The 21,711-nt window shown below is 43.8% G+C and overlaps 1 protein-coding gene across 4 annotated transcripts in view; it reads right to left on the minus strand.

Annotated features, from left to right (window-relative positions):
* Positions 1-21,711, minus strand: part of TTF2 (transcription termination factor 2) — a 534,153-nt gene that overhangs the window by 35,755 nt on the left and 476,687 nt on the right. The window lies entirely within an intron of this gene.

Here is a 21,711-nt window from a genome sequence, read left to right on the forward strand (position 1 = left end):
AGCTACAGAGGTTGCACTGTACACCCAGTAGGGATCAGCATATGTACATATCTACCAACCAGCATTTGTGCGCTGCTAAGGAACAGCACAGGAGCGTAGCAGCTACAGAGGTTTAACATAAAATGAAATAAAAACTAAAAACAGAATTTATGCTTACCTGATAAATTACTTTCTCCAACGGTGTGTCCGGTCCACAGCGTCATCCTTACTTGTGGGATATTCTCTTCCCCAACAGGAAATGGCAAAGAGTCCCAGCAAAGCTGGTCACATGATCCCTCCTAGGCTCCGCCCACCCCAGTCATTCGACCGACGGACAGGAGGAAATATATATAGGAGAAACCATATGATACCGTGGTGACTGTAGTTAGAGAAAATAATTCATCAGACCTGATTAAAAAAAAAAACCAGGGCGGGCCGTGGACCGGACACACCGTTGGAGAAAGTAATTTATCAGGTAAGCATAAATTCTGTTTTCTCCTACATTGGTGTGTCCGGTCCACGGCGTCATCCTTACTTGTGGGAACCAATACCAAAGCTTTAGGACACGGATGAAGGGAGGGAGCAAATCAGGTCACCTAAACAGAAGGAACCACAGCTTGCAAAACCTTTCTCCCAAAAATAGCCTCCGAAGAAGCAAAAGTATCAAATTTGTAAAATTTGGCAAAAGTGTGCAGAGAAGACCAAGTCGCTGCCTTACATATCTGGTCAACAGAAGCCTCGTTCTTGAAGGCCCATGTGGAAGCCACAGACCTAGTGGAGTGAGCTGTGATTCTTTCAGGAGGCTGCCGTCCGGCAGTCTCATAAGCCAATCGGATAATGCTTTTAAGCCAAAAGGAAGGAGAGGTAGAAGTCGCTTTTTGACCTCTCCTTTTACCAGAATAAACAACAAACAAGGAAGATGTTTGTCTGAAATCTTTAGTAGCCTCTAAATAGAATTTTAGAGCACGGACTACGTCCAAATTGTGTAACAAACGTTCCTTCTTTGAAACTGGATTCGGACACAAAGAAGGTACAACTATCTCCTGGTTAATATTTTTGTTAGAAACAACTTTCGGAAGAAAACCAGGCTTAGTACGCAAAACCACCTTATCTGCATGGAACACCAGATAGGGCGGAGAACACTGCAGAGCAGATAACTCTGAAACTCTTCTAGCAGAAGAAATTGCAACTAAAAACAAAACTTTCCAAGATAGTAACTTAATATCTATGGAATGTAAAGGTTCAAACGGAACCCCTTGAAGAACTGAAAGAACTAGATTTAGACTCCAGGGAGGAGTCAAAGGTCTGTAAACAGGCTTGATCCTAACCAGAGTCTGAACAAATGCTTGAACATCTGGCACGGCTGCCAGTCTTTTGTGAAGTAAAACAGATAAAGCAGAGATCTGTCCCTTTAGAGAACTTGCAGATAATCCTTTCTCCAAACCTTCTTGTAGAAAGGATAGAATCTTAGGAATTTTTATTTTGTTCCATGGGAATCCTTTGGATTCACACCAACAGATATATTTTTTCCATATTTTATGGTAAATTTTTCTAGTTACAGGCTTTCTAGCCTGAATCAGAGTATCTATTACAGAATCTGAAAACCCACGCTTTGATAAAATCAAGCGTTCAATCTCCAAGCCGTCAGTTGGAGGGAAACCAGATTCGGATGTTCGAATGGACCCTGAACAAGAAGGTCCTGTCTCAAAAGGTAGCTTCCATGGTGGAGCCGATGACATATTCACCAGGTCTGCATACCAAGTCCTGCGTGGCCACGCAGGAGCTATCAAGATCACCGAGGCCCTCTCCTGATTGATCCTGGCTACCAGCCTGGGAATGAGAGGAAACGGTGGGAATACATAAGCTAGGTTGAAGGTCCAAGGTGCTACTAGTGCATCTACTAGAGTCGCCTTGGGATCCCTGGATCTGGACCCGTAGCAAGGAACCTTGAAGTTCTGACGAGACGCCATCAGATCCATGTCTGGAATGCCCCATAATTGAGTTATTTGGGCAAAGATTTCCGGATGGAGTTCCCACTCCCCCGGATGGAATGTCTGACGACTCAGAAAATCCGCTTCCCAATTTTCCACTCCTGGGATGTGGATCGCAGACAAGTGGCAGGAGTGATCCTCCGCCCATTGAATTATCTTGGTCACTTCTTTCATCGCCAGGGAACTCCTTGTTCCCCCCTGATGATTGATATATGCAACGGTCGTCATGTTGTCTGATTGAAAACTTATGAATTTGGCCTTTGCTAGTTGAGGCCAAGCTCTGAGAGCATTGAATATCGCTCTCAGTTCCAGAATGTTTATCGGGAGAAGAGACTCTTCCCGAGACCATAGACCCTGAGCTTTCAGGGATTCCCAGACCGCGCCCCAGCCCACTAGACTGGCGTCGGTCGTGACAATGACCCACTCTGGTCTGCGGAAGCTCATTCCCTGTGACAGATTGTCCAGGGTCAGCCACCAACGGAGTGAATCTCTGGTCTTTTGATCTACTTGAATCGTCGGAGACAAGTCTGTATAATCCCCATTCCACTGTCTGAGCATGCACAGTTGTAATGGTCTTAGATGAATTTGTGCAAAAGGAACTATGTCCATTGTTGCAACCATCAATCCTATTACTTCCATGCACTGCGCTATGGAAGGACGAGGAAAAGAATGAAGTACTTGACAAGAGCTTAGAAGTTTTGATTTTCTGACCTCTGTCAGAAAAATCCTCATTTCTAAGGAATCTATTATTGTTCCCAAGAAGGGAACTCTTGTTGACAGGGACAGAGAACTTTTTTCTTTGTTCACCTTCCATCCGTGAGATCTGAGAAAGGCTAGGACGATGTCCGTATGAGCCTTTGCTTTTGACAGGGACGACGCTTGAATTAGGATGTCGACCAAGTAAAGACACTACTGCAATGCCCCTTGGTCTTAGAACCGCTAGAAGGGACCCTAGTACCTTTGTGAAAATCCTTGGAGCAGTGGCTAATCCGAATGGAAGTGCCACAAACTGGTAATGCTTGTCCAGAAAAGCGAACCTTAGGAACTGATGATGTTCCTTGTGGATAGGAATATGTAGGTACGCATCCTTTAAATCCACGGTAGTCATAAATTGACTTTCCTGGATGGTGGGTAGGATCGTTCGAATAGTTTCCATTTTGAACGATGGTACCCTGAGAAATTTGTTTAGGATCTTCAGATCCAAAATTGGTCTGAATGTTCCCTCTTTTTTGGGAACTATGAACAGATTGGAATAAAATCCCATTCCTTGTTCTCTTATTGGAACTGGATGTATCACTCCCATCTTTAACAGGTCTTCTACACAATGTAAGAATGCCTGTCTCTTTATTTGGTTTGAAGATAAGTGAGACCTGTGGAACCTTCCCCTTGGGGGTAGTTCCTTGAATTCCAGGAGATAACCTTGAGAAACTATTTCTAGCGCCCAAGGATCCTGAACATCTCTTGCCCAAGCCTGAGCAAAGAGAGAGAGTCTGCCCCCCACTAGATCCGGTCCCGGATCGGGGGCTATCCCTTCATGCTGTTTTGGTAGCAGTGGTAGGCTTCTTGGCCTGCTTACCCTTGTTCCAGCCTTGCATTGGTTTCCAGGCTGGTTTGGGTTGTGAAGTATTACCCTCTTGCTTAGAGGATGCAGAATTAGAGGCTGGTCCGTTTCTGCGAAAGGGACGAAAATTAGGCTTATTTTTAGCCTTAAAAGACCTATCCTGTGGGAGGGCGTGGCCCTTTCCCCCAGTGATGTCTGAAATAATCTCTTTCAAATCTGGTCCAAATAATGTTTTACCTTTGAAAGGAATGTTAAGCAATTTTGTCTTGGAAGACACATCCGCTGACCAAGACTTTAGCCAAAGCGCTCTGCGCGCCACGATAGCAAACCCTGAATTTTTCGCCGCTAATCTAGCTAATTGCAAAGCGGCATCTAAAACAAAAGAGTTAGCCAATTTAAGTGCTTGAACTCTGTCCATAACCTCCTCATACGAAGATTATTTACTGAGCGACTTTTCTAGTTCCTCGAACCAGAAACACGCTGCCGTAGTGACAGGAACAATGCATGAAATTGGTTGTAGAAGGTAACCTTGCTGTACAAAAATCTTTTTAAGCAAACCCTCTAATTTTTTATCCATAGGATCTTTGAAAGCACAACTATCTTCGATAGGAATAGTAGTGCATTTGTTTAGAGTAGAAACCGCCCCCTCGACCTTGGGGACTGTCTGCCATAAGTCCTTTCTGGGATCGACTATAGGAAATAATTTCTTAAATATAGGGGGGGGGAACAAAAGGTATGCCGGGCTTTTCCCACTCTTTATTTAATATGTCCGCCACCCGCTTGGGTATAGGAAAAGCGTCGGGGGGCACCGGAACCTCTAGGAACTTGTCCATCTTACATAATTTCTCTGGAATGACCAAATTGTCACAATCATCCAGAGTAGATAACACCTCCTTAAGCAGTGCGCGGAGATGTTCTAATTTAAATTTAAATGTCACAACATCAGGTTCAGCTTGATGAGAAATTTTTCCTGAATCTGAGATTTCTCCATCAGACAAAACCTCCCTCATGGCCCCTTGAGATTGGTGTGAGGATATGTCAGAACAGTTATCATCAGCGCCCTCTTGCTCTTCAGTGTTTAAAACAGAGCAATCGCGCTTTCTCTGATAAGTAGGCATTTTGGATAAAAGATTTGCTATGGAGTTATCCATTACAGCCGTTAATTGTTGCATGGTAATAAGTATTGGCGCACTAGATGTACTAGGGGCCTCCTGTGTGGGCAAAACTGGTGTAGACACAGTAGGGGATGATGTAGTATCATGTTTACTCCCCTCATTTGAGGAATCATCTTGGGCAATATCATTATCTGTGGCATTACTGTCCTTACTTTGTTTGGACACTATGGCACAATTATCACATAAATTTAAATGGGGAGAAACATTGGCTTTCATACATATAGAACATAGCTTATCTGATGGTACAGACATGTTAAACAGGCTTAAACTTGTCAACAAAGCACAAAAAACGTTTTAAAATAAAACCGTTACTGTCTCTTTAAATTTCAAACTGAAAACACTTTATTACTGAATATGTGAAAAAGTATGAAGGAATTGTTCGAAAATTACCAAAATTTCACCACAGTGTCTTAAAGCATTAAAAGTATTGCACACCAAATTTCAGAGCTTTAACCCTTAAAATAACGGAACCGGAGCCGTTTTTAAATTTGACCCCTATACAGTCCCAGCTATATGCTTTGCTGAGACCCAACCAAGCCCAGAGGGGAATACGATACCAAATTACGCCTTCTAGAAGCTTTTTTAGTGATTCTTAGATCCTCACACATGCATCTGCATGTCTTGCTCTCCAAAAACAACTGCGCAGTAATGGCGCGAAAATGAGGCTCAGTCTATAACTAGAAAGGCCCCCAGACTAAAAAAGGTGTCCAACACAGTGCCTGCCGTTTTTTAAACGTTCCCCAAGATTATAATGCCAATTATTAGCTAGAATCTGCATAATATGCCCCAATAAAGCAATCGTTTTAGCCCATAAAAATGTCTACCAGTTTTTAAGCCCTTTTTTAAGCCCTTTATTCTTTTATGTTTGACTAGGAAAATGGCTTACCGGTCCCCATGAGGGGAAATGACAGCCTTCCAGCATTACATGGTCTTGTTAGAAATATGGCTAGTCATACCTTAAGCAGAAAAGTCTGCTAACTGTTTCCCCCAACTGAAGTTACTTCATCTCAAGAGTCCTGTGTGGAAACAGCAATCGATTTTAGTTACTGTCTGCTAAAATCATCTTCCTCTTACAAACAGAAATCTTCATCCTTTTCTGTTTCAGAGTAAATAGTACATACCAGCACTATTTTAAAATAACAAACACTTGATAGAAGAATAAAAACTACATTTAAACACCAAAAAACTCTTAACCATCTCCGTGGAGATGTTGCCTGTGCAACGGCAAAGAGAATGACTGGGGTGGGCGGAGACTAAGAGGGATCATGTGACCAGCTTTGCTGGGACTCTTTGCCATTTCCTGTTGGGGAAGAGAATATCCCACAAGTAAGGATGACGCCGTGGACCGGACACACCAATGTTGGAGAAATATCTATTTAAGCAGCAGCAGAGCTCCAGAACTTGTCATAAACAGAAAGAACTGTACAGCAGCAGTAAAGACTAAATGAAGAGTGAGAGTGTGCTGCCCCGTGCGGATCTGCAGCTGATAATTAGATCCCTACACAGCACTGCCAGCAGCAGGAGGAGGACTTACAGCAAACGGGGATAATGGTTCTCATTTGCACAAGCATTATATCTAGTGGGGTCTGGTCATGTAACGTATGGAGTTTAAATCCATTCAGATGTACATAGTAAACCTATCCCATAATAATAAATCACTGCTACCTGCTTTACACACAGAGCAGGATCTGGGCAGACTTTTAGTTTGTACATGTGTTAACCCTTTCATTGACACACCTGCAATTTGAAACTATCACTGATCATCGGTCATTTATGTTCTCACTCTTATAAGCAAGAGGAGAGGCCCCTTCATCTTCATAAAGACTCGCTCAACCACCATAAACCTACATCGAACCTCTCAACCTCAAGCCACAGTGCCAAGTGAGGAGACTTCATGAATGGGACTGTAAAGACCTCAATATTTTAATATAAAATGTTTAGTTATGCATGTTAAATTAACTTAGCAATATACTTTCATTATTTGTTTTGTGATATACCACTGTGGCATACCTTGGTACAGACCAACACAACACGTCAGTTTGTTTGTGATATATCACTGTGGCATACCTTGGTACAGACCACTACACCACGTCAGTTTGGTTGTGATAAATCACTGTGGCATACCTTAGTACACACCACCACACCACGTCAGTTTGTGACATATCACTGTGGCATACCTTAGTACAGACCAGCACACCACGTCAGTTTGTTTGTGATATATCACTGTGGCATACCTTGGTACAGACCACTACACCACGTCAGTTTGTTTGTGAAATATCACTGTGGCATGCCTTGGTACACACCACCACACCACGTCAGTTTGTGACATATCACTGTGGCATACCTTAGTACAGACCAGCACACCACGTCAGTTTGTTTGTGATATATCACTGTGGCATACCTTGGTACAGACCACTACACCACGTCAGTTTGTTTGTGAAATATCACTGTGGCATGCCTTGGTACAGACCACCACACCACGTCAGTTTGTTTGTGACATATCACTGTGTCATACCTTGGTACAGACCACTACACCACGTCAGTTTGTTTGCGATATATCACTGTGGCATAACTTGGTACAGACCACCACACCACGTCAGTTTGCTTGTGATATATCACTGTGGCATACCTTGGTACAGACCACTACACCAAGTCAGTTTGTTTGTGATATATCACTGTGGCATACCTTGGTACAGACAACAACACCACGTCAGTTTGTTTGTGATATATCACTGTGGCATACCTTGGTACAGACTACCACAACACGTCAGTTTGGTTGTGATATATCACTGTGGCATACCTTGGTACTGACAACTACACCACGTCAGTTTGTTTGTGAAATATCACTGTGGCACGCCTTGGTACGGACCACCACACCACGTCAGTTTGTTTGTGACATATCACTGTGGCATACCTTGGTACAGACCACTACACCATGTCAGTTTGTTTGTGAAATATCACTGTGGCATGCCTTGGTACGGACCACCACACCACGTCAGTTTGTTTGTGACATATCACTGTGGCATACCTTGGTACAGACCACTACACCACGTCAGTTTGTTTGCGATATATCACTGTGGCATACCTTGGTACAGACCACCACACCACGTCAGTTTTTTTGTGATATATCACTGTGGCATACCTTGATACAGACCACTACACCACTTCAGTTTGTTTGTGATATATCACTGTGGCATACCTTGGTACAGACCACCACAACACGTCAGTTTGGTTGCGATATATCACCGTGGCATACCTTGGTACAGACCACTACACCACGTCAGTTTGTTTGTCATATATCACTGTGGCATACCTTGATACAGACCACTACACCACGTCAGTTTGTTTGTGATATATCACTGTGGCATACCTTGGTACAGACTACCACAACACGTCACTTTGTGATATATCACTGTGGCATACCTTGGTATAGACCACCACACCACGTCAGTTTGTTTGTGATATATCACTGTGGCATACCTTAGTACAGACCACCACACCACATCAGTTTGTTTGTGATATATCACTGTGGCATACCTTGGTACAGACCACCACAACACGTCAGTTTGGTTGTAATATATCACTGTGGCATACCTTGGTATAGACCACCACACCACGTCAGTTTGTTTGTGATATATCACTGTGGCATACCTTGGTACAGACCCCCACACCACGTCAGTTTGTTTGTGATATATCACTGTGGCAAACCTTGGTACAGACCACCATACCATGTCAGTTTGTGATATATCACTGTGGCATACCTTGGTATAGACCACCACACCACGTCAGTTTGTGATATATCACTGTGGCAAACCTTGGTACAGACCACCACACCACGTCAGTTTGTGATATATCACTGTGGCATACCTTGGTACAGACCACCACACAGCATCAGTTTGTTTGTGATATATCACTGTGGCATACCTTGGTATAGACAATCACACCACGTCAGTTTGTTTGTGATATATCAATGTGGCATGCCTTGGTACAGATCACCACATCACGTCAGTTTGTAATATATCACTGTGGCATACCTTGGTACAGACCACCACACAGCATCAGTTTGTTTGTGATATATCAATGTGGTATACCTTGGTATAGACTACAACACAACGTCAGTTTGTGATATATCACTGTGGAATACCTTGGTATAGACCACCACACCAGGTCAGCTTGTTTGTTATATATCACTGTGGCATACCTTGGTACAGACCACCACACCGCATAATTTTGTTTGTGAAATAACACTGTGGCATACCTTAGTACAGACCGTCACACCGCATAAGTTTGTGATATATCAATGTGGCATACCTTGGTACAGACCACCACACCACATCAGTTTGTGATATATCACTGTGGCATACCTTGGTACAGACCACCACACCACACCAGTTTGTGATATATCACTGTAGCATACCTTGGTACAGACCCCCACACTACGTCAGTTTGAGATATATCACTGTAGCATACCTTAGTACAGACCACCACACCACGTCAGTTTGTTTGTGATATAACACTGCGGCATACCTTGGTACAGACCACCACACCACGTCAGTTTGTGATATATCACTGTGGCATACCTTGGTACAGACAACCACACCACGTCAGTTTGTGATATATCACTGTGGCATACCTTGGTACAGACCACCACACCACGTCAGTTTGTTAGTGATATATCACTGTGGCATACCTTGGTATAGACCACCACACCACATCAGTTTGTTTGTGATATATCACTGTGGCATACCTTGGTATAGACCACCACACCACATCAGTTTGTTTGTGATATGACACTGTTGCATACCTTGGTACCGACCACCACACCACGTCAGTTTGTTTGTGATATATCACTGTGGCATACCTTGGTACAGACTACCACAAGACGTCAGTTTGGTTGTGATATATCACTGTGGCATACCTTGGTACAGACCACCACACCACGTCAGTTTGTTTGCGATATATCACTGTGGCATACCTTGGTACAGACCACCAAAACACGTCAGTTTGGCTGTGATATATCACTGTGGCATACCTTGGTACAGACCACTACACCACGTCACTTTGTGATATATCACTGTGGCATACCTTGGTATAGACCACCAGACCACGTCAGTTTGTTTGTGATATATCACTGTGGCATACCTTAGTACAGACCACCGCACCACATCAGTTTGTTTGTGATATACTACTGTGGAATACCTTGGTACAGACCACTAAACCACGTCAGTTTGTTTGTGATATATCACTGTGGCATACCTTGGTACAGACCACCACACCACATCAGTTTGTTTGTGATATATCACTGTGGCATGCCTTGGTACAGACCACCACACAATGTCAGTTTGTTTGTGATATATCACTGTGGCATACCTTGGTACAGACCACCACAACACGTCAGCTTGTTTGTGATACATCACTGTGGCATGCCTTGGTACAGACCACCACACAATGTCAGTTTGTTTGTGATATATCACTGTGGCATACCTTGGTACAGACCACCACAACACGTCAGTTTGGTTGTGATATATCACTGTGGCATACCTTGGTAAAGACCACCACACCACGTCAGTTTGGTTGTGATATATCACTGTGGCATACCTTAGTACAGACCACCGCACCACATCAGTTTGTTTGTGATATACCACTGTGGAATACCTTGGTACAGACCACTAAACCACGTCAGTTTGTTTGTGATATATCACTGTGGCATACCTTGGTACAGACCACCACACCACATCAGTTTGTTTGTGATATATCACTGTGGCATACCTTGGTACAGACCACCACACAATGTCAGTTTGTTTGTGATATATCACTGTGGCATACCTTGGTACAGACCACCACAACACGTCAGCTTGTTTGTGATATATCACTGTGGCATGCCTTGGTACAGACCACCACACAATGTCAGTTTGTTTGTGATATATCACTGTGGCATACCTTGGTACAGACCACCACAACACGTCAGTTTGGTTGTGATATATCACTGTGGCATACCTTGGTAAAGACCACCACACCACGTCAGTTTGGTTGTGATATATCACTGTGGCATACCTTGGTACAGACCACCACACCACGTCAGTTTGTTTGTGATATATCACTGTGGCATACCTTGGTACAGACCACCACACCACGTCAGTTTGTGATATATCACTGTGGCATACCTTGGTACAGACCACCACACCACGCCAGTTTGTTTGTGATATATCACTGTGGCATACCTTGATATAGACCACCACACCAGGTCAGCTTGTTTGTTATATATCACTGTGGCATACCTTGGTACAGACCACCACACCGCATAATTTTGTTTGTGAAATAACACTGTGGCATACCTTGGTAAAGACCACCACACCACGTCAGTTTGGTTGTGATATATCACTGTGGCATACCTTGGTACAGACCACCACACTGCATAAGTTTGCTTGTGAAATAACACTGTGGCATACCTTGGAACAGATCACCACACCACGTCAGTTTGTTTGTGATATATCACTATGGCATACATTGGTACAGACCAACACACAGCATCAGTTTGTTTGTGATATATCACTGTGGCATACCTTGGTACAGACCACCACACCACGTCAGTTTGTTTGTGATATATCACTGTCGCATACCTTGGAACAGACCACCACACCACGTCAGTTTGTTTGTGATATATCACTGTGGCATACCTTGGTACAGACCACCACACCACGCCAGTTTGTTTGTGATATATCACTGTGGCATACCTTGGTATAGACCACCACACCAGGTCAGCTTGTTTGTTGTATATCACTGTGGCATACCTTGGTACAGACCACCACACCGCATAATTTTGTTTGTGAAATAACACTGTGGCATACCTTGGTACAGACCATCACACCGCATAAGTTTGTTTGTGATATATCAATGTGGCATACCTTGGTACAGACCACCACACCACATCAGTTTGTGATATATCACTGTTGCATACCTTGGTACAGACCACCACACCACACCAGTTTGTGATATATCACTGTGGCATACCTTGGTATAGACCACCACACCACGTCAGTTTGTTTGTGATATATCACTGTGGCATACCTTAGTACAGACCACCACACCACATCAGTTTGTTTGTGATATATCACTGTGGCATACTTTGGTACAGACCACCACAACACGTCAGTTTGGTTGTAATATATCACTGTGGCATACCTTGGTATAGACCATCACACCACGTCAGTTTGTTTGTGATATATCACTGTGGCATACCTTGGTACAGACCACCACACCATGTCAGTTTGTTTGTGATATATCACTGTTGCATACCTTGGTATAGACAACCACAGGACGTCAGTTTGTTTGTGATATATCACTGTGGCAAACCTTGGTACAGACCACCATACCACGTCAGTTTGTGATATATCACTGTGGCATACCTTGGTATACACCACCACACCACGTCAGTTTGTGATATATCACTGTGGCAAACCTTGGTACAGACCACCACACCACGTCAGTTTGTGATATATCACTGTGGCATACCTTGGTACAGACCACCACACAGCATCAGTTTGTTTGTGATATATCACTGTGGCATACCTTGGTATAGACAACCACAACACGTCAGTTTGTTTGTGATATATCAATGTGGCATACCTTGGTACAGACCACCACACCACGTCAGTTTGTGATATATCACTGTGGCATACCTTGGTACAAACCACCACACAGCATCAGTTTGTTTGTGATATATCAATGTGGTATACCTTGGTATAGACTACCACACAACGTCAGTTTGTGATATATAACTGTGGCATACCTTGGTACAGACCACCACACCACGTCAGTTTGTTTGTGATATATCACTGTGGCATACCTTGGTATAGACCACCACACCAGGTCAGCTTGTTTGTTATATATCACTGTGGCATACCTTGGTACAGACCACCACACCACATAATTTTGTTTGTGAAATAACACTGTGGCATACTTTGGTACAGACCGTCACACCGCATAAGTTTGTTTGTGATATATCAATGTGGCATACCTTGGTACAGACCACCACACCACATCAGTTTGTGATATATCACTGTGGCATACCTTGGTACAGACCACCACACCACACCAGTTTGTGATATATCACTGTAGCATACCTTGGTACAGACCCCCACACTACGTCAGTTTGAGATATATCACTGTAGCATACCTTAGTACAGACCACCACACCACGTCAGTTTGTTTGTGATATAACACTGCGGCATACCTTGGTACAGACCACCACACCACGTCAGTTTGTGATATATCACTGTGGCATACCTTGGTACAGACCACCACACCACGTCAGTTTGTTAGTGATATATCACTGTGGCATACCTTGGTATAGACCACCACACCACATCAGTTTGTTTGTGATATATCACTGTGGCATACCTTGGTATAGACCACCACACCACATCAGTTTGTTTGTGATATGACACTGTTGCATACCTTGGTACCGACCACCACACCACGTCAGTTTGTTTGTGATATATCACTGTGGCATACCTTGGTACAGACTACCACAAGACGTCAGTTTGGTTGTGATATATCACTGTGGCATACCTTGGTACAGACCACCACACCACGTCAGTTTGTTTGCGATATATCACTGTGGCATACCTTGGTACAGACCACCAAAACACGTCAGTTTGGCTGTGATATATCACTGTGGCATACCTTGGTACAGACCACTACACCACGTCACTTTGTGATATATCACTGTGGCATACCTTGGTATAGACCACCAGACCACGTCAGTTTGTTTGTGATATATCACTGTGGCATACCTTAGTACAGACCACCGCACCACATCAGTTTGTTTGTGATATACTACTGTGGAATACCTTGGTACAGACCACTAAACCACGTCAGTTTGTTTGTGATATATCACTGTGGCATACCTTGGTACAGACCACCACACCACATCAGTTTGTTTGTGATATATCACTGTGGCATGCCTTGGTACAGACCACCACACAATGTCAGTTTGTTTGTGATATATCACTGTGGCATACCTTGGTACAGACCACCACAACACGTCAGCTTGTTTGTGATATATCACTGTGGCATGCCTTGGTACAGACCACCACACAATGTCAGTTTGTTTGTGATATATCACTGTGGCATACCTTGGTACAGACCACCACAACACGTCAGTTTGGTTGTGATATATCACTGTGGCATACCTTGGTAAAGACCACCACACCACGTCAGTTTGGTTGTGATATATCACTGTGGCATACCTTAGTACAGACCACCGCACCACATCAGTTTGTTTGTGATATACCACTGTGGAATACCTTGGTACAGACCACTAAACCACGTCAGTTTGTTTGTGATATATCACTGTGGCATACCTTGGTACAGACCACCACACCACATCAGTTTGTTTGTGATATATCACTGTGGCATGCCTTGGTACAGACCACCACACAATGTCAGTTTGTTTGTGATATATCACTGTGGCATACCTTGGTACAGACCACCACAACACGTCAGCTTGTTTGTGATATATCACTGTGGCATGCCTTGGTACAGACCACCACACAATGTCAGTTTGTTTGTGATATATCACTGTGGCATACCTTGGTACAGACCACCACAACACGTCAGTTTGTTTGTGATATATCACTGTGGCATACCTTGGTAAAGACCACCACACCACGTCAGTTTGTTTGTGATATATCACTGTGGCATACCTTGGTACAGACCACCACACCACGTCAGTTTGTTTGTGATATATCACTGTGGCATACCTTGGTACAGACCACCACACCACGTCAGTTTGTGATATATCACTGTGGCATACCTTGGTACAGACCACCACACCACGCCAGTTTGTTTGTGATATATCACTGTGGCATACCTTGATATAGACCACCACACCAGGTCAGCTTGTTTGTTATATATCACTGTGGCATACCTTGGTACAGACCACCACACCGCATAATTTTGTTTGTGAAATAACACTGTGGCATACCTTGGTAAAGACCACCACACCACGTCAGTTTGGTTGTGATATATCACTGTGGCATACCTTGGTACAGACCACCACACTGCATAAGTTTGCTTGTGAAATAACACTGTGGCATACCTTGGAACAGATCACCACACCACGTCAGTTTGTTTGTGATATATCACTATGGCATACATTGGTACAGACCAACACACAGCATCAGTTTGTTTGTGATATATCACTGTGGCATACCTTGGTACAGACCACCACACCACGTCAGTTTGTTTGTGATATATCACTGTGGCATACCTTGGAACAGACCACCACACCACGTCAGTTTGTTTGTGATATATCACTGTGGCATACCTTGGTACAGACCACCACACCACGCCAGTTTGTTTGTGATATATCACTGTGGCATACCTTGGTATAGACCACCACACCAGGTCAGCTTGTTTGTTGTATATCACTGTGGCATACCTTGGTACAGACCACCACACCGCATAATTTTGTTTGTGAAATAACACTGTGGCATACCTTGGTACAGACCATCACACCGCATAAGTTTGTTTGTGATATATCAATGTGGCATACCTTGGTACAGACCACCACACCACATCAGTTTGTGATATATCACTGTGGCATACCTTGGTACAGACCACCACACCACACCAGTTTGTGATATATCACTGTGGCATACCTTGGTATAGACCACCACACCACGTCAGTTTGTTTGTGATATATCACTGTGGCATACCTTAGTACAGACCACCACACCACATCAGTTTGTTTGTGATATATCACTGTGGCATACTTTGGTACAGACCACCACAACACGTCAGTTTGGTTGTAATATATCACTGTGGCATACCTTGGTATAGACCATCACACCACGTCAGTTTGTTTGTGATATATCACTGTGGCATACCTTGGTACAGACCACCACACCATGTCAGTTTGTTTGTGATATATCACTGTTGCATACCTTGGTATAGACAACCACAGGACGTCAGTTTGTTTGTGATATATCACTGTGGCAAACCTTGGTACAGACCACCATACCACGTCAGTTTGTGATATATCACTGTGGCATACCTTGGTATACACCACCACACCACGTCAGTTTGTGATATATCACTGTGGCAAACCTTGGTACAGACCACCACACCACGTCAGTTTGTGATATATCACTGTGGCATACCTTGGTACAGACCACCACACAGCATCAGTTTGTTTGTGATATATCACTGTGGCATACCTTGGTATAGACAACCACAACACGTCAGTTTGTTTGTGATATATCAATGTGGCATACCTTGGTACAGACCACCACACCACGTCAGTTTGTGATATATCACTGTGGCATACCTTGGTACAAACCACCACACAGCATCAGTTTGTTTGTGATATATCAATGTGGTATACCTTGGTATAGACTACCACACAACGTCAGTTTGTGATATATAACTGTGGCATACCTTGGTACAGACCACCACACCACGTCAGTTTGTTTGTGATATATCACTGTGGCATACCTTGGTATAGACCACCACACCAGGTCAGCTTGTTTGTTATATATCACTGTGGCATACCTTGGTACAGACCACCACACCACATAATTTTGTTTGTGAAATAACACTGTGGCATACTTTGGTACAGACCGTCACACCGCATAAGTTTGTTTGTGATATATCAATGTGGCATACCTTGGTACAGACCACCACACCACATCAGTTTGTGATATATCACTGTGGCATACCTTGGTACAGACCACCACACCACACCAGTTTGTGATATATCACTGTAGCATACCTTGGTACAGACCCCCACACTACGTCAGTTTGAGATATATCACTGTAGCATACCTTAGTACAGACCACCACACCACGTCAGTTTGTTTGTGATATAACACTGCGGCATACCTTGGTACAGACCACCACACCACGTCAGTTTGTGATATATCACTGTGGCATACCTTGGTACAGACCACCACACCACGCCAGTTTGTTTGTGATATAACAATGCGGTATACCTTGGTATAGACCACCACACCACATCAGTTTGTGATATATCACTGTGGCATACCTTGGTATAGACCGCCACACCACATCAGTTTGTTTGTGATATGACACTGTTGCATACCTTGGTACCGACCACCACACCAGGTCAGTTTGTTTGTGATATATCACTGTGGCATACCTTGGTACAGACTACCACAACACGTCAGTTTGGTTGTGATATATCACTGTGTCATACCTTGGTACAGACCACCACACCACGTCAGTTTATTTGTGATATATCACTGTGGCATACCTTGGTACAGACCACCAAAACACGTCAGTTTGGCTGTGATATATCACTGTGGCATACCTTGGTAGAGACCACTACACCACGTCAGTTTGTTTGTGATATATCACTGTGGCATACCTTGGTACAGACCACCACACCATGTCACTTTGTGATATATCACTGTGGCATACCTTGGTACAGACCACCACACCATGTCACTTTGTGATATATCACTGTGGCATACCTTGGTATAGACCACCAGACCACGTCAGTTTGTTTGTGATATATCACTGTGGCATACCTTGGTACAGACCACCAAAACACGTCAGTTTGGCTGTGATATATCACTGTGGCATACCTTGGTACAGACCACTACACCACGTCAGTTTGTTTGTGATATATCACTGTGGCATACCTTGGTACAGACCACCACACCATGTCACTTTGTGATATATCACCGTGGCATACCTTAGTACAGACCACCACACCACATCAGTTTGTTTGTGATATACCACTGTGGCATACCTTGGTACAGACCACAACACAATGTCAGTTTGTTTGTGATATATCACAGTGGCATACCTTGGTACAGAACACCACAACACGTCAGCTTGTTTGTGATATATCACTGTGGCATGCCTTGGTACAGACCACCACACAATGTCAGTTTGTTTGTGATATATCACTGTGGCATACCTTGGTACAGACCACCACAACACGTCAGTTTGGTTGTGATATATCACTGTGGCATACCTTGGTAAAGACCACCACACCACGTCAGTTTGGTTGTGATATATCACTGTGGCATACCTTGGTACAGACCACCACACCACGTCAGTTTGTGATATATCACTGTGGCATACCTTGGTACAGACCACCACACCACGTCAGTTTGTTTGTGATATATCACTGTGGCATACCTTGGTACAGACCACCACACCACGTCAGTTTGTGATATATCACTGTGGCATACCTTGGTATAGACCACCACACCACGTCAGTTTGTGATATATCACAGTGGCATACCTTGGTACAGACCACCACACCAAACCAATTTGTGATATATCACTGTAGCATACCTTGGTACAGACCCCCACACTACGTCAGTTTGAGATATATCACTGTAGCATACCTTAGTACAGACCACCACACCACGTCAGTTTGTTTGTGATATATCAGTGCGGCATACCTTGGTACAGACCACCACACCACGTCAGTTTGTGATATATCACTGTGGCATACCTTGGTACAGACCACCACACCACGTCAGTTTGTGATATATCACTGTGGCATACCTTGGTACAGACCACCACACCACGCCAGTTTGTTTGTGATATAACAATGCGGCATACCTTGGTATAGACCACCACACCACATCAGTTTGTTTGTGATATATCACTGTGGCATACCTTGGTATAGACCACCACACCACATCAGTTTGTTTGTGATATGACACTGTTGCATACCTTTGTACCGACCACCACACCAGGTCAGTTTGTTTGTGATATATCACTGTGGCATACCTTGGTACAGACTACCACAACACGTCAGTTTGGTTGTGATATATCACTGTGGCATACCTTGGTACAGACCACCAAAACACGTCAGTTTGTTTGTGATATATCACTGTGGCATACCTTGGTACAGACCACCACACCATGTCACTTTGTGATATATCACTGTGGCATACCTTGGTACAGACCACCACACCATGTCACTTTGTGATATATCACCGTGGCATACCTTGGTATAGACCACCAGACCACGTCAGTTTGTTTGTGATATATCACTGTGGCATACCTTGGTACAGACCACCAAAACACGTCAGTTTGTTTGTGATATATCACTGTGGCATACCTTGGTACAGACCACCACACCACATCAGTTTGTTTGTGATATACCACTGTGGCATACCTTGGTACAGACCACTACACCACATCAGTTTGTTTGTGATATATCACTATGGCATGCCTTGGTACAGACCACAACACAATGTCAGTTTGTTTGTAATATATCACTGTGGCATACCTTGGTACAGACCACCAAAACACATCAGTTTGTTTGTGATATATCACTGTGGCATACCTTGGTACAGACCACCACACCACATCAGTTTGTTTGTGATATACCACTGTGGCATACCTTGGTACAGAACACCACAACACGTCAGCTTGTTTGTGATATATCACTGTGGCATGCCTTGGTACAGACCACCACACAATGTCAGTTTGTTTGTGATATATCACTGTGGCATACCTTGGTACAGACCACCACAACACGTCAGTTTGGTTGTGATATATCACTGTGGCATACCTTGGTAAAGACCACCACACCACGTCAGTTTGTTTGTGATATATCACTGTGGCATACCTTGGTACAGACCACCACACCACGTCAGTTTGTGATATATCACTGTGGCATACCTTGGTACAGACCACCACACCACGTCAGTTTGTGATATATCACTGTGGCATACCTTGGTACAGACCACCACACCACGTCAGTTTTTTTGTGATATATCACTGTGGCATACCTTGGAACAGACCACCACACCACGTCAGTTTGTTTGTGATATATCACTGTGGCATACCTTGGTACAGACCACCACACCACGTCAGTTTGTTTGTGATATATCACTGAGGCATACCTTGAAACAGACCACCACACCACGTCAGTTTGTTTGTGATATATCACTATGGCATAGCTTGGTACAGACCACCACACCACGTCAGTTTGTTTGTGATATATAACTGTGGCATACCTTGGTACAGACCACCACACCACGCCAGCTTGTTTGTGATATATCACTGTGGCATGCCTTGGTACAGACCACCACACAATGTCAGTTTGTTTGTGATATATCACTGTGGCATACCTTGGTACAGACCACCACAACACGTCAGTTTGGTTGTGATATATCACTGTGGCATACCTTGGTAAAGACCACCACACCACGTCAGTTTGTTTGCGATATATCACTGTGGCATACCTTGGTACAGACCACCACACCACGTCAGTTTGTGATATATCACTGTGGCATACCTTGGTACAGACCACCACACCACGTCAGTTTGTTTGTGATATATCACTGTGGCATACCTTGGTACAGACCACCACACCACTTCAGTTTGTGATATATCACTGTGGCATACCTTGGTATAGACCACCACACCACGTCAGTTTGTGATATATCACTGTGGCATACCTTGGTACAGACCACCACACTGCATAAGTTTGCTTGTGAAATAACACTGTGGCATACCTTGGAACAGACCACCAGACCACGTCAGTTTGTTTGTGATATATCCCTATGGCATACATTGGTACAGACCAACACACAGAATCAGTTTGTTTGTGATATATCACTGTGGCATACCTTGCTACAGACCAACACACAGCATCAGTTTGTTTGTGATATATCACTGTGGCATACCTTGGTACAGACCACCACACCACGTCAGTGTGTTTGTGATATATCACTGTGGCATACCTTGGTACAGACCACCACACCACGTCAGTTTGTTTGTGATATATCACTGTGGCATACCTTGGAACACACCACCACACCACGTCAGTTTGTTTGTGATATATCACTGTGGCATACCTTGCTACAGACCAACACACAGCATCAGTTTGTTTGTGATATATCACTGTGGCATACCTTGGTACAGACCACCACACCACGTCAGTTTGTTTGTGATATATCACTGAGGCATAGCTTGGTACAGACCACCACACCACGTCAGTTTGTTTGTGATATATCACTATGGCATAGCTTGGTACAGACCACCACACCACGTCAGTTTGTTTGTGATATATCACTGTGGCATACCTTGGTACAGACCACCATACCACGCCAGTTTGTTTGTGATATATCACTGTGGCATACCTTGGTATAGACCACCACACCAGGTCAGCTTGTTTGTTATATATCACTGTGGCATACCTTGGTACAGACCACCACACAGCATAATTTTGTTTGTGAAATAACACTGTGGCATACCTTGGTACAGACCATCACACCGCATAAGTTTGTGATATATCACTGTGGCATACTTTGGTACAGACCACCACACCACATCAGTTTGTGATATATCACTGTTGCATACCTTGGTACAGACCCCACACTACGTCAGTTTGAGATATATCACTGTAGCATACCTTAGTACAGACCACCATACCACATCAGTTTGTTTGTGATATATCACTGTGGCATACCTTGGTACAGACTACCACAACACGTCAGTTTGGTTGTGATATATCACTGTGGCATACCTTGGTATAGACCACCACACCACGTCAATTTGTTTGTGATATATCACTGTGGCATACCTTGGAATAGACCACCACACCACATCAGTTTGTTTGTGATATATCACTGTGGCATACCTTGGTACAGACTACCACAACACGTCAGTTTGGTTGTGATATATCACTGTGGCATACCTTGGTATAGACCACCACACCACGTCAATTTGTTTGTGATATATCACTGTGGCATACCTTGGAATAGACCACCACACCACATCAGTTTGTTTGTGATATATCACTGTGGCACACCTTGGTATAGACCACCACACCACGTCAGTTTGTTTGTGATATATCACTGTGGCATACCTTGGTACAGACCACCACACCACATCAGTTTGTTTGTGATATATCACTGTGGCATACCTTGGTACAGACCACCAAAGCACGTCAGTTTGGTTGTGATATATCACTGTGGCATACCTTGGTATAGACCACCACACC

This window comes from Bombina bombina, chromosome 3 (assembly GCF_027579735.1).
Source record: "Bombina bombina isolate aBomBom1 chromosome 3, aBomBom1.pri, whole genome shotgun sequence".
In the NCBI taxonomy this organism is placed as follows: Eukaryota; Metazoa; Chordata; class Amphibia; order Anura; family Bombinatoridae; genus Bombina; species Bombina bombina.